Raw genomic sequence first — 15,000 nt, 5'->3', positions numbered from 1 at the left:
ACAGTGAGAAACTTTAAACAGCATAAAGACCAATATATATATAAATGAAAAATGTATAGTAAATACACAAACGAAAAGTAAAAAACGTATAACGTATATTGAGTCCACAAACGGACGGAAGACAGATACAGAAGGTCCCTAATTCTTCACTAGTTATCAACCAGATTGTATTACTGTTTTGCACCATTAATGATAATATGTTCTGTATCAGCTAAGTTCTCTATCTCTGTTATACAGTCAACCATCGCCGACGTTCCGTTCTCTTCTTCATCCTCTTTCCCCTCCTCGTCGTTTTCTACGTTCGCCGCTGTTGGTAGTACAGCTGCTTCTATGTCTGTTATTGCTGGGATTATATATATATAAGTTCCAAAATTTAAACGGAAACACAATAAAGGAACAAATGGAAAATACACACACAAAACGGGACGTTGCTGACTGCTCGTCAATTATCGTCCAAAAGATATTTACCGTTTCACGCATTTAACGATAATATTTTGGTGGCGCCAGCAGCGAGAAGCTGCTGGGAATAGCAAACGAATGCTGCAGGCAGTAACGAGAGCAAACACGACACAACTGTGATAATACAAACAAAATAATCATATGTAATTCATATGGATAAATAAATCTATCTTCACCATTTATACCACCTGACTTTATGCTTTATGTATGTATGTTATCAAACAGTTTCATTTCTGTATTTCTTGTCCATAGAGAAAGAGCCGGACTCTAACATAGGTTCAAGGCTCCTTCATTGGAACTTTTATCAACATCATCTAGGTATTTGTGCATATGTGTGTGTGTGCAGTATTTGGTGTTAGTGTATGCGCAGATTTGTATGTTTGTTTTATGGATGCGTTTTTATGTCTAGATGCATGCATATGTATTTATGTGCTATGTATGTATGTATGTATGTATGTATGTACAAAACTAGTATGTGCGCATAAACTAGCTATATAAATTTCCTTGTTAAAAAAAATGACAAAACTATTTTCCCTTAATGAAAATCTACTTCAAGTCAATGAAAACACCTTTAAACTATTATATGCCTTTTCTTGAATACGATTTTGCTGCTGTTAATGTCTTGATGACATTCTCTCTGTTTCCAGTTATTAACTGGTTTATTTCCGCCAAACCAAATCTATACCATAACTGTTCAAATTCTTTAATTTCCTGTTCAATAGAGGATCTGCCTCGAAGCAATTGGTCCAAGTATTCTGTATTTCTCATTACCTGCTATTAAAGTAACTTTATGACCCCTGATGGTATCACGGCATCTGGTCACATGTATTAAACGAAGTTTTCGTGAACAATCATATTTTTTACCACGTTTATGATTTACTGTTGTATGTACACACACGCACACACACACACACACATACACATACACGTACGTGCACATACACGTACGTGCACACACACTCACGACTGACTTTCAGTTTACCAAATTCACGAACTAGGATTTCGTCGGATCGAGGTTCCACGCAGTGGGACAACCCGAAATCATGCGGTTGGAAAACAAGTGTGTATATATATATATATATATATATATATATATATATATTGCATATTTAAAAAATTATATGCATATATGAGATATGTAATGTTTACACATACGACATATGCGTATACATATGCTATATATATTACATACTCTATGTGTGTGCAGAACATCCGCTTATTTGTAACGAACTATTATCCCACTTTTCTTTTTAAAAATCCCCACTAGGAAAGGGCGCAGCTTGCTTTTCACTTTTAAATCAACACGAAGTAATTGAAAACAAAAAACGCCAGATTTAATTTTAAATAATATAAATAGAGGACAAAGAAAAAAGATACAGAAGGGTCCATTAAAGGGATTGATTTTGAAATACAACGTCCCGAGGCGGATGTCGATATTTAGATTGTAAGATTGCTGAGGGGATCCGGTATTTAAGAGGGTTACAGGGATGCTAGATGGTCATCACGTGTTGTTGATCTGGGGTGGGGTCGATTAACCTTTTTCTTATGTTGCCATATTTCACTCTTATCATCTACACGCACGCGCGCGCGCGAATACACACATATTCGTGTGCATTTTGGTGTCATTATACTCGAAACTGCCTGACCGGTCGTACCTAATTTACGAGCGTGAAACTCAGTGACAATGGAACAAGTCCTCAACAGCTAAGCTATTAATACAAATTTTAAATCATTTATTGAATTCTGCTTTCTTTCGTTTTTACACATAATCCAATGTACGCCCGCGGGTGAGTGTGTGTGTAACTAAAAAGAAATAAATACAATTTGCTTATGTATAAGTCGCACTATTTATAATTGATTTTTAGTAAGAAAACTGGGGTGCGACTTACGCCACGAAGGAAAATTTTTTTATATCAAGATTTAACATTAAATTAGGTGTGCACCGTATGCAGATATGACACTTTTACATGAGTAACTACGAAACATGCATATATCGAGTGTGAGATATATATATCGAGTATAGGACAAGATGCCACAATCACTCCGGGCAAGTCTACGAAGGGCAAAATCCCCTCAAATACAACTATTTTGGGAAAAAAATCTCTAGAAAAAAAGAATAGCCCTAGGAGAAACTGACCCAGATTCAAAATGAACTAAATAATAATAATAATTAAAATTCTCAAAACGAGAAATTATGAAATCAATTAAAAATTTTATTAATTATTTAATTTTTTTAAAAATTCTACTAATTAGCAATAAGAACATACGTGTAAACGAGGTCACCAAAATATTTGCTAGAATATAATTAGCGAGGCAGCAAGATTTGATTGAGTTTATTAATTAACTTAATTAATACTAATGTATTATTATATAATTAAACTGCAATGAGGGAGACATTATGAGTATTGTACTGTAATATAGATTAATTCTTAAGTTATAAATAAAAACACCACTGCTTTACAGGAAAACCTTATTTTATGCAGGCATAAAACTGAGCGTCATGACGAAAAAATATTTGCACATCGTTCATATATTTCGCGAGAAAACCGTTTTGAGTGAAAACAAAATCTGAACAAATTTCTCGTGGAGAAAAACTTTAAACCGAGGGATTTTCTTCTGTTGTATATTTAATTGAGGGTCGGTGGATACTATACAGATTATCGAAATGATAAAATATTTTAATCTCCTAACAGCAAAAGGTCCCACAATTGTTGGTGGGAAGTATGAAAGTTTCGGTTCCATTGTTTTGGACGTATTTCCAATTTGTAACATATTCTACGACAACGAAAACGAAGATCTTCCACAATTCTTCAATCCTGGATTTAGTAGATTTAAGGATCTAAAATCACGAATAGAATGGCTTGTACTTTAAGGATATCCTTAATTCTTAAGCATTGACCAGGAGAGGGGGGGGGCTAAACAGCAACCAAAACAACTTTTATAACCCCACTATTCGTACACCTACTACAATACTTCAACTGGTACACACAATTACAACCACCACCACCGCCACCACTTCTCCCACCACAGCCACTACCACCACCACCACCATCACAACCATTATCATCACTACAACAGCCGCCACCACCGGTGCATCCAGTGCCCCCAATCACATCACTACCACCGCCACCAGCTCCATCAAAGCCCTTCATGAGTGGCTGGACTAAAAAGACACACAGATTCGATATTGGGTCAGCAGAAAATGAAATCCGAGACAAAGTTCTCTACTGACCCAATTCTTCCGTTCACCCATTCTTCAGGTTGCACTCCGCCACACAGACACTGTCACACCACTCTCACGCATACTTAACTCAAGATTATACGCATAACCACGTGCATTATTAAATCGTATTCAACACATCGTAGTCTATACACACCACAAACACCAACATCCACAACACCCATCCTCTCACCGCTAACACTCCACAGGCCTTATAATCAACATGGCCCCAACCCCTACTACATACATAGCACTTAACCCCGCTTCTTTCAGCGACACACCAACGCAGTCAACACCATCCTCACCGACACACCGTAATCAACACCTTCCTCTACTACCGTAGACACACCACAGACAACATCTTGCCCTCCACCGACGACACAGCACCAAAGTCAACTTCCTTCCACCACCACCACCACAAACATCTCACAAGCACTCCACTCCACTATAAACCTCAAATAACACACATCCTACGACAAAATCCCACCATCTTCACATTTAATATCAAACTGATTCGTCTATAGAAATGTATCTATAGACATATTTCTTTTATATATACAAATATATATATATATATGAATTATATACATTAGCAGAAAGACCGCTCTCCGGGTGGTTTTCTGCTAGTCACTCGATATTTCCACATTTGATTCCTAATTTTAATAATTTTCATGATATTTTACGTCTAATTATTTCTTTGTAAAGTAGTGCTCACTTGCTAAGGAAATATTGCTTTCATTGTTTTATCACTGTCATAATCTCTCTTTTTGAAAGAGTCAATCTGTTATATATATTTATCATTAATAATTGGTAGAACTTACATTAATAATTGGTAGAACTTAGATAGATGGATGGATGGACGGACGGACGGACGGACGGACGGATGGATACCCCCCCCCCCAAACACACACAAAAGTCTGGTGCTGTGAGAACAAATGGGAATTGCGTTTCCTTACTTTTTCAAATATACCCAAATTTAAAATGATCTAATATAATGATATCATTCATTCGGCATGTGATGAAATAATACAAAACAATTTAATTCCACACAAATATATGTTACTTTACATATAATTTATGTGTTAATTCTATATACTGAAACTTGCTAAAAAGCACATTTTGCTTTAAAGTAGTATCTCCTTGTAGACACAATTGTCAATAACCATACTGTTTCCATTTCTCTCAGCCAATATTTTTACATTAGCCTTCTCGCGAACTCTAAATAATGCAACACACAGTTGACCACGTGAGAAGAATTGTGTCGGAACATATATTCCAATTTGTTCAAAAGTCTGTCCCTGTGCCTTGTTGCACGTCAAGGCAAAAGCTGGTTTGGCAGGAAATTGTTTGCGTGTAAATGTGAATGGAAATTCCATTTCTCGAGGTACATGTAGTATTCATGGGATTAGCAGAGTTGATCCTGAACAAGGACCAGAAGCAGTCTCAGCCTCAATAACATGATCATGTAAACTTACAATGATGTAGCATGTGCCATTGCAATGTCCATTAGTAGCATCTAATTTTCTCAGAAGCATTATGCATCATTTTTTCTTCAGTCTGGAATGTGTGGTGGAAACCCTGATGGTGTAAGTTTGTTGCTGAACTCGATTAGGTAAAGAGTTTCATTATCAACTGTATCTGAGCTTCCGTATATTTTTAGCTCAACAGAAAATCATTCACAAATCGTGCTGCTTCATTTGTTGGAGTAACAAAGGTTTCATTGTTGTTTAACAACTTATCTTTCGCTCACCTCTTTCCTAACTCACAGCAGAGAAAGAGAGAGAGAGAGAGAGAGAGAGAGAGAGAGAGAGAGAGAGAGAGAGAGAGAGAGAGAGAGAGAGAGGGGAGAGAGAGAGAGAGAGAGAGAAGAGAGAGAGAGAGAGAGAGAGAGAGAGAGAGAGAGAGAGTAGTGAATGGTTGATAAACATTTCACTAAAATAACGCTTGACTCAATCACGGTTCTATCTGCATCAATACATTCATACATACAACACAAGCCACGCATGTCACATATACCTCACGCGCGCCCTGAGAGAATGCAATGAACGAATAGACATCGAGGAGAGTAAAACTTAATAAACAACTCAATACGTGTGCAAAGCTCATATTTCTATTGAACACTGTCGTAAATTGAATCATGAAAACACATTTTGATGTGCTTTGTAGCATGTATACATGTGTGTATGTGTGAAGGTGTACTTTTATGATTTAGTTCACTCAAGTAAACTATATTTCTAGCATAAGCATAAGCGTATAAAAACAAATACATTTTTAAATTAACTAACAAAACCTTACTTACACAGTACAACACACACACACACACACACACACACACACACACACACACATACATATATATATATATATATATATATATATATATTCCCGAGCGTCATACTAATATATACTTTTGTTATTTACACCACCTGTCCTCGTCTGTTGTTATTATTTGTATATTCTCCCATATATATATATATATATATATATATATATATATATATATATATATATATATATATAAACACATACACACACACGCAAATGCGCATGTACATACACACATACATGAATACATACACCATACACACAAATATACACGCTACACACATGTGTACATAAGCACAGGCCGATACAAAATGAGGGTTGAAATAGAAAAACATTGTTGTGACTGCGGAAGAAAAAAAAATATTTAGGAATCAAATGAAAAATAATTATAAGGAGATTTATGAATGCTTGAGTGATTGTATTCAATGTGTATGCATATGTGTGTATATGTACGTACGTACGTGTGTGTTTGTGTGTATATATATATATATATACAACACACACATACACACTTGCAAACTTATGTATGTATATACACGCTTACATATTTATTACATGATGTCCCATAAAGAAGGTGACATTTGACCTTGAAATATTTATCAAATGTAAGAGATACATGATAGGACGAACATACTGACACACTACCAATACCATTACACAGACAAGCACACACATACATAAACACATTCGTTGGACACACATCCAGAATATTTGGTCGTGTTGGGTTTACTTAATAAAAGTATTTGTTGTCAAACCTCAGCGTTAAGTCATTTGATGTTGTGTAAGTAGAGTGTTCCAAGTCCAATGTAAAACGATCTGAAAGACATTACAATATATTTCATAACAAAATTAACCACTACGACAATTTCTGAATAAAATGATTGAAGACATTATAAGTACCAGTTTCAACATCTGTGGCAGACTGGAGAAAAAAAAACGTCACTTAGGTAGATAAAACCGCTGAAGGAGACGGAATTTCAACCGTTCTTTTAACTATTCTACTTTTCATTTTCTTTTCTTTTTTTTCTTTCTTTTTTTTTTTGAGACACGCCCTACATATTGGCACAATGTAACAGATGTTGAAGCGAAACATTATCCCGTCGCGAGACCAAGAGCCGTCTTGTCGTCTCAAGTGGGGGGATTACTTCTCTGGTGGTTCGACACTCGTAAACCGAATCCCATCGATTTTCGTAAGCCGAATACCTGTGTTTCCCAGAAAGAATTTGCCCTATCTCCCAGCTTCACGAACTTCTTAACCACACAGCCAGACCCGCGTTCCATTGTGCAAATGGCATTCAAATAATGATGACATCCGTACAGAAAACTAACTCCCCCCCCCCCACAACACACACACACACAGAAATACAACAGCACCATTTCTGGCAGATATTTGTGATTGTCATTGTTGTTCATGTACAGCTCTAAGTCGGAACTGACTGAACAGACTTTCGATCAAGGGTTTTCCATTAATGACGTTGCTATCTTTTCTTATGTATTATTCAGAAGTAAGTGTATCTAGGAGTACATTACTTCATGTGACCTACTTAACAATGCCAAGATGTAAATAGAATACAAGCTATTCGTAGAGAAATACCTTCATACATAAATCAGCGATCTTTGATGCAGAAGTCAGCGATCTTTGATGCAACCACAAGGTTCCGAGTTCCATCCCACAGCGTGGCAAATTGGGGAAGTGCCTACTACTATGGCTTCGGGCTGACCAAAGCCTTGTGAGTGGATTTGGTAGACGGAAACTAAAAGAATCCCGTCATATATATATATGTGTGTGTGTGTCTTTGTTCCCCATCACCGCTTTGCAACCGGTGTTCGCGTGTTTACGTCCCCGTAACTTAACGGTTCGGCAAAAGGGATGCATAGAATAAGTCCTGATGTTGATTTGATCGACTAAAAAAAACCTTTCAAGGCGGTGCCTCAACATGGCCGCAGTCAAATGACTGACATAAGTAAAAGAATAAAGAACACACACACACACATATTTGCAGCCTGTCTCTCTTTGAAAACATAATTTGCCGCCCTTAAAGAGCTGAAGGATATATTAGATAATGTAATTGCAGACACCCCATATAAGACGAGATCATCATACATGTCTGCTGGACAAGGAACTAAACAACAATAACTTTTCTACACTAGGCACAAGGCCCGAAATTTTGAGGGAGGTGGGGCCAGTCGATTAGATCGACCACAGTACGTAATTGGTACTTAATTTATCGACCCCGAAAGGATGAAAGACAAAGTGGACCTCGGCGGAATTTGCTAAACAGCAAAAAACAACATAAACATGTATGTATTACATATGAACCAAGGACGAATCCAATAAGCGGTTACCGGAATTGTTGGAGACAATTGCCTAAGTCTTCTCAAATCGTATCATACAAGAGAAATCATTCGTAAGGAAAAGATGAAGGATTGTCACGGCATGTACGTTTTATGTATTTCCTCGAACAGAGCAGAACGGAGCCACTCAACATGTCTCATAAACTAACATATTTGAATACCCCCGCCATGTTTATACACCCTACCTTACTAACAACCCAACACTTATTTAAGTACATCCAACGACCATGAAATTAGGTCGTGTTTGTTGACGCCATTTTGTTGCAGTGATTGATTGATAACCTCATTATCAACTTTGCTTTCTCAACAACTTCGAGACTGAGAATGTCCTCTCTGTGTGTGTGTTTGTGTGTGTGTGTGTGTGTGTGTGTGTGTGTGTGTGTGTGTGTGTGTGTGTGTGTGTGTGTGTGTGTGTGTGTATCAATTCCTAATTTTTGGCGACACACAGACGAACTTAGCAGAGAGTGGAATGCCTTTGATGAGACCACGAAAGGCGAAGAAAGGACTTTGGCTAACCTAGCTGATTGATTCATTAACCGAACAATCAATTAGTGAATTGGTTAAGTGGTTAATCAACTCGCTAAAATGAATAAAAGAAGTGAAATAGACCCAGCGCGTGTGTGTATTGCTAGCATAATAACCCTCCTGAGATATAACTTTTAAAACATATTAGAAAAATTAATTTTTAAATAAAAAAACATATTTTTTACTCCCAAAATTCTTAGTATATATTTTTCTTCGAGTTATTTGAGATATAAAAGGGATATGCTAGAGTATATATGTATATACATATATGAATGGAAATTACCTTAATTCAACGAAAAGTGAAATGGAATAGAATGACATTTCTATGCATAAATAACATGAATGCACAGTTTCTTTGAAACATCGGCGAATGTAATAAGATTTACTAAAATTACGTTTAAATACAGGTACACACACATATATACTCATAGAGAAAAACTTTCACGCATACATAGGTACAATAATAACACAAATAGATACGCATGTAGAAAAATGAATTCACACACATACACTCATACACACACACACACACATATAGTAACACGATTCCTTTCACACATTCGTAGTGAATGTTATTGTTGCATTATTATTGTTGTTGTTGTTGTTGCTGTTGTTGCTGTTATTGTATAGCTCCAGGTCAAGGCTGATTCAGCAAGCTTTTGATAAGCAGCATTCCACTTAGATTCTTTCTGTTTTTATAATTCTGACTTAAGTGTATCTAAGACTACATTACTTTATACGTCCTGCTTAAATACGGTAGCATGTGTAACCTGTGCAATACACGTAAAGAAAAAGCTTCACATACATGCACAGAGAAATAGTAGCCACCATTTCTCTGGTGAAGATAATAATTAATAAGTTAGTAATGGACTCTGTCGGTTGTTCGATGGTCAACTGAATTACATATTCATTCAATTAACATATAAGCGACTGAAGATTTCTAAGATACGTTTATCATTTAACGTAATTCTAAAACGAAATTAGCGTGACACAACATTGTGACGAACCTAGACCTCCACATTACATTTCATGAGCTTCCACACAGTTTCCAACTACCCACTTTCACTCACAGAGTATGGGTGGACAATTAGATACGGTAACAGATACTTGTTTAACCTGCCAGGCACCGGGATCGAAACCGAATATCCTTGAATAGGAATCAGTTCTTTATCTTTAACTACTCAACTATGCTGCGTCCACTAGGAGAACAAAATTATTAACCACGTGTTAATAATAATAATAACAATGATGATGATAATAATAATAATAATAATAATAATAATAATAATAATAATAATAATAATAATAATAATAATAATAATAATCCATGTGCAGATACTGATTGCCTATACATGAAGAGAGCAAATGGAGGAAGAGGACTGATAAGTGTGGAAGACTGTGTGCGTATGGAACTCGAGAGCTTAATGAGATACTTAACCCAAAGTAAGGAAATCTTGCTAGAGACAGTTAGGAACGAGGGAGTATTGAGAGCAGAGAAAAAGGTAAAACAAAGAGTGAAGTACAAAAAGGACATGAAGAAAAATTACGCATGAAGGACCTACACAATTAATTCTATGTAGCCACAACAGAAGTAGCTGGAAAAAATAGGTGGGATTGGCTGAAGAAAGGAACACTAAAAAAAAGAGACCGAGAGCACTATGCTGGCAGCGCAAGGCCAAGCTCTGGTCACGAACTGGAGGGTGAACCTGAGGAATGAGCAAGTGTCTCCACTATGTCGCATCTGCAATAGAATGGGTGAAACCATTGCCCATACCACGAATGAATGCTCTAGACTTGCCCAAAACCATTACAAATTTTGGCGACACGACCAGGTACCGAAAGTACTACATTGGAAACTGCGAAAAACGGGGGCTAGAGAGAGGCAAGACGTGGTATGAGCACAAACCATAGGGTCGAAGACTAGCAAAATCCTCTGGGATTTCCCAATCCAAACAGATCAGGTGCTCGAGCGTAACAGACGGTGCACCATATATGCTACATAGTTGATGGTGCATGCCCCTTTGACCCACGAATAGTCAAGAAGGAAGGCGAAATGATAGATAGATAGATAGATAGATAGATAGATAGATAGATAGATAGATAGATAGATAGATAGATACAACCCTCTTAAGTACGAAATAGACCGGCTATGCAAAATGAAGAAGGTGACGATAGTGCCACTTATTGGGTCCTTGGGAACAGTATCAGAAGGCATTAAGGGGAATATAAAGGAAAATGGAATAGAATGCCCAGTAGAACTGTTACAAAAAGAAGTTTACCTCCTTGGCACAGCCAGATAGCGGAAAAGAACGAATAGCACAGTACCGTAGGCTGCAGGTAGCAAGCCCGCTACGCATGCAACACTCCAGGAGCTCCAACAAAACTTGTGATAAAGAGACAATAATAATAATAATAATAATAATAATAATAATAATAATAATAATAATAATAATAATAATAATAATCCTTTCTACTGTAACTGAGTTGTTTCTGTTTTCGAATGTAACTATGTCAGGATGTAACTTGAGTAAAGTGTTATCAATATTAGCGGCTTACCAAATAAAAACACAATGTGGAAAGTCAATGTGAGGCATTGAGAAAATACATCAGAAGGCTATATTAGAAGAAGCATCATAATTTATTGGGGTTGCAATGAGAGTAGACAATTGTTGTATGTAGGAGTCAAGGAAGGCCATTGGAATTACTATTACGCAATTGAGTAGAAGCATACCGCGATAAAGGTAGTAAGTTTAAACAAGCAGGCTCCTTTCACAGAGAATAATGGGATTCACTGTGCGAGCTTAATGTAATTCCGAAGTTTACGGCGTTAAGTCCGTGAAATAACACAGCTGTTCATGCTGGAGTATGTCGTCAGGGGTACTGTCCTTCTGAAGTCCCACTGAAAATAACTGTACACTTGTCGAAGTATTCTGCTAACTGCTGGCTGACTCACCGGAACAGTACCCCTTTTTTTCTGGACGGATGACGCTGTATTTATGCCTAACTATTGAAAAAAGGCGCGAAATACTGCTGGGCGGAAGCTGCTGTCTGTATTAATCTGCAGCCAGCTTTAATTGGCTGAAGCTGCCGTAGCCCTACTGTGCTAATACTCGACAACAAAATAACACTCCCTTGACTCACTATACTATTGTAGGCTCAAGGCCTGAAATTTCGTGGGAGAGGACTAGTCAATTACATCGATCCCAGTGTTTCACTGGTACTTAATTTATCGACCCCGAAAGAATGAAAGGCAAAGTCGCCCTTGCAGAATTTGAACCCAGAACATGAAAACGGGCGAAATGCTGCTAAGCATTTTGGCAATAATAGTGGCTGACGATATGTACATCTTTGATCACGAGCAGAAGTTGTGGGAGAGGAATTTCTTTGGGGTTTGAATAATTCACCTCTGGAAATATGGGTGTCTTGTTCATCATCCTTAAACAACCTTTATTCAGGGACTTTTTGAGCAGGATGGACTACTCGACCTGAAGAAAATTCTAATTGGGCCCCATTTGTAAGATCATGCGCTGTTTATCTTCATATGAGATCACTATGTCGCGCACACATAGTTGTGATGCATATGCCTAGTGTACCCTTATCTGGCGGGTAGTCATGATGGGTATACTGGGCTTTATATATTTTACTCAAGTGTCACTTTGATGGCATGCACTGCTCTCTCACTCAATAATAATAATAATAATAATAATAATAATAATAATAATAATAATAATAATAATAATAATAATAACAACAATGATAATAATAATCCTTTCTAATATAGGTACAAGGCCTGACATTTTCGGGGAGAAGTTAAGTCGATAACATGGACCGCAGTGCTTGACTGGTAATTAATTTATCGATCTCGGAAGGATGGAAGTCAAGATTGGCTTTCGGGGCATTTGAACTCAAACCGTAAAGAGCCGCTAAGCATTTTGTGCGGAGCGCTAACGACTCTGGCGTAATAATAGTTTTTCATTCATTATATTATGGTTTATAATGAGTAAAATATTTCATCCGGTTTTATAAGTATTCCAAGTCATGGTTATTGTATCTGATTGAGCGCAGGTTCATCAGCCTTGATCAACAGACATATGACCAAAGTCATTCCAATTGTGACCGTCAACTAATATGGTCTATTTCGAAGACGGTAGGAATAGATTTGATGGGAATTGTCAGTTATTTCGAGCAAGCAGCCGAGTGACCACGTAGAGGCTTCCTGCTTCGGCACGAAAAGAATATATTCGGATTGGATATACACTCATGGCACATAGACTACCATATAATTATTTACCTCCCACGCAAAACTTCTCTCAGTATTTTAATAATACCACTTCCTCTCTCGCTCTTCTCTTCTCCATGCGCACGCTCGTGCACACTCACACACGCATACACACGCGCACACACATACACACTAATTAGCGAATTAATTTGTCGTTCATTACTCGCTTCACTTCACGCGCGGTTTGCTCTCTCGTGCACTTGACTGCCTTGTCTTCACCTGTATTAATCGTTTCCCGTTATTTATTGAAACTGTATTACATCCGCAAACTACTACTACTACTACTACTACTACTACTACTACTACTACTATTATTATTATTATTATTATTATTATTATTATTATTATTATTATTATCATTAAGGCGCTGAGCTGGCAAAATATTTAGCGGAATTTCGTCAGTTTTCACGTTCTAGGTTCAAATTCCACCGAGGTCGACTTTGCCTTTAATACTTTCGGAGTCGATGAAATAAGTACCAGCTGCGCACTGGGGTCGATGTAACCGACTAGCTCCCTTCCCACAAAATTTCAGGCATTGTGCTTATAGTAGAAAGGATTATCATCATCATCATCATCATCATCATCATTATTATTATTATTATCATTATTAGGCGCAGGTCTGGGTGTAAGATGTTTGCTTCCCAACCACATGGTTCTGGGTACAGTCCCACTGTGTGACACTTTGAGCATGTGTCTTGTGACTGGATCTGGTAGATGAAAACTTAAATAAGCCCATCGTATATATATATATATATATATATATATAAGCAATGTTAATTCTCTAAATGAAGTATTAACAGTAACTGCACGATAAAGTGAAGTATATTGCCACTCAAGTGTGGCTGACCCCTAGGGGTGGATGTTACTGTTGCTTTTAGCCCCAGGAGGACATCTCCTCCAGCTGGCTTATCGACACACTACTGTGTCCTGTTTGTTTTGCCAAGGGAAGTTATCCCTCTCATCTTGATCTGTAGCACGAACGGACCCGGGTTTCAGGGTTATTTTCCTTCGTCAGCGTCCGATAGCCACCGATCTTTGATGAGAGGTATAAATTCTTGGCAACCTTATGTATACTTTTCCAGTGAAATTCTTCACTGATATCGAAAAAGTGAAAACAAGCAATGTTAAGTCTCTAAATGAAGTATTAACAGTAACTGCACGATAAAGTGAAGTATATTGCCACTTAAGTGTGGCTGACCCCAGCTGGAGGAGATGTCATTCTGGGGCTAAAAGCAACAGTAACATCCACCCCTAGGGGTCAGCCACACTTAAGTGGCAATATACTTCACTATATATATATATATATATATATATATATGAGGAGAAGACCCCCTTCGGTTATGAATGACCATGGGATATACCACACGTGTGTGTGTGTGTGTGTGTGTATGTGTGTGTTGTGTGTGTGTGTGTGTGTGTGTGTGTGTGCGCGTGTGCGCGTACGTATTTGTGTGTCTATGTTTGTCCACCATCAACGCTTGACACCAGGTGTTGGTATGTTCACGTCCCCTTAAGTTAGTAGTTCGGTCAAACAGACTGATAGAATAAGAACCAGACTTAACAAAGAAAGAAAAAAAGTACCGGAATCGATTCGTTTCTCTAAAAGCCTTCAAGGCGGTGCCCCAGCATGGCCTCTGTCCTATGGCTACAACAAGTAAAAGATAAGAGATACGATTGTTATAACTTCTGCGGTCGGTTGGCAGAATCTTTCGAGTGTTGGCAAAATACCTTCGGCGTTTCTTTCGGCTGTTCAAGTTCATACCCCACCGAGGTCAACTTTGTCTTTTATTCTCGCGGGGTCGATACAATATTACACTTATCTCGTACAGGGGTCAAT

General features: G+C 37.6%; 1 protein-coding gene across 1 annotated transcript in view; it reads right to left on the bottom strand.

Moving 5' to 3' along the window:
* Positions 1-15,000, bottom strand: part of LOC106876862 (monocarboxylate transporter 12-B) — a 100,922-nt gene that overhangs the window by 486 nt on the left and 85,436 nt on the right. The window lies entirely within an intron of this gene.

Source organism: Octopus bimaculoides, chromosome 21, assembly GCF_046866305.1.
Source record: "Octopus bimaculoides isolate indiv1 chromosome 21, ASM4686630v1, whole genome shotgun sequence".
Taxonomy (NCBI): Eukaryota; Metazoa; Mollusca; class Cephalopoda; order Octopoda; family Octopodidae; genus Octopus; species Octopus bimaculoides.
The sequence above is the reverse complement of the archived record's forward strand: the minus strand, read 5'-3'. Positions and strand labels throughout refer to the sequence as shown.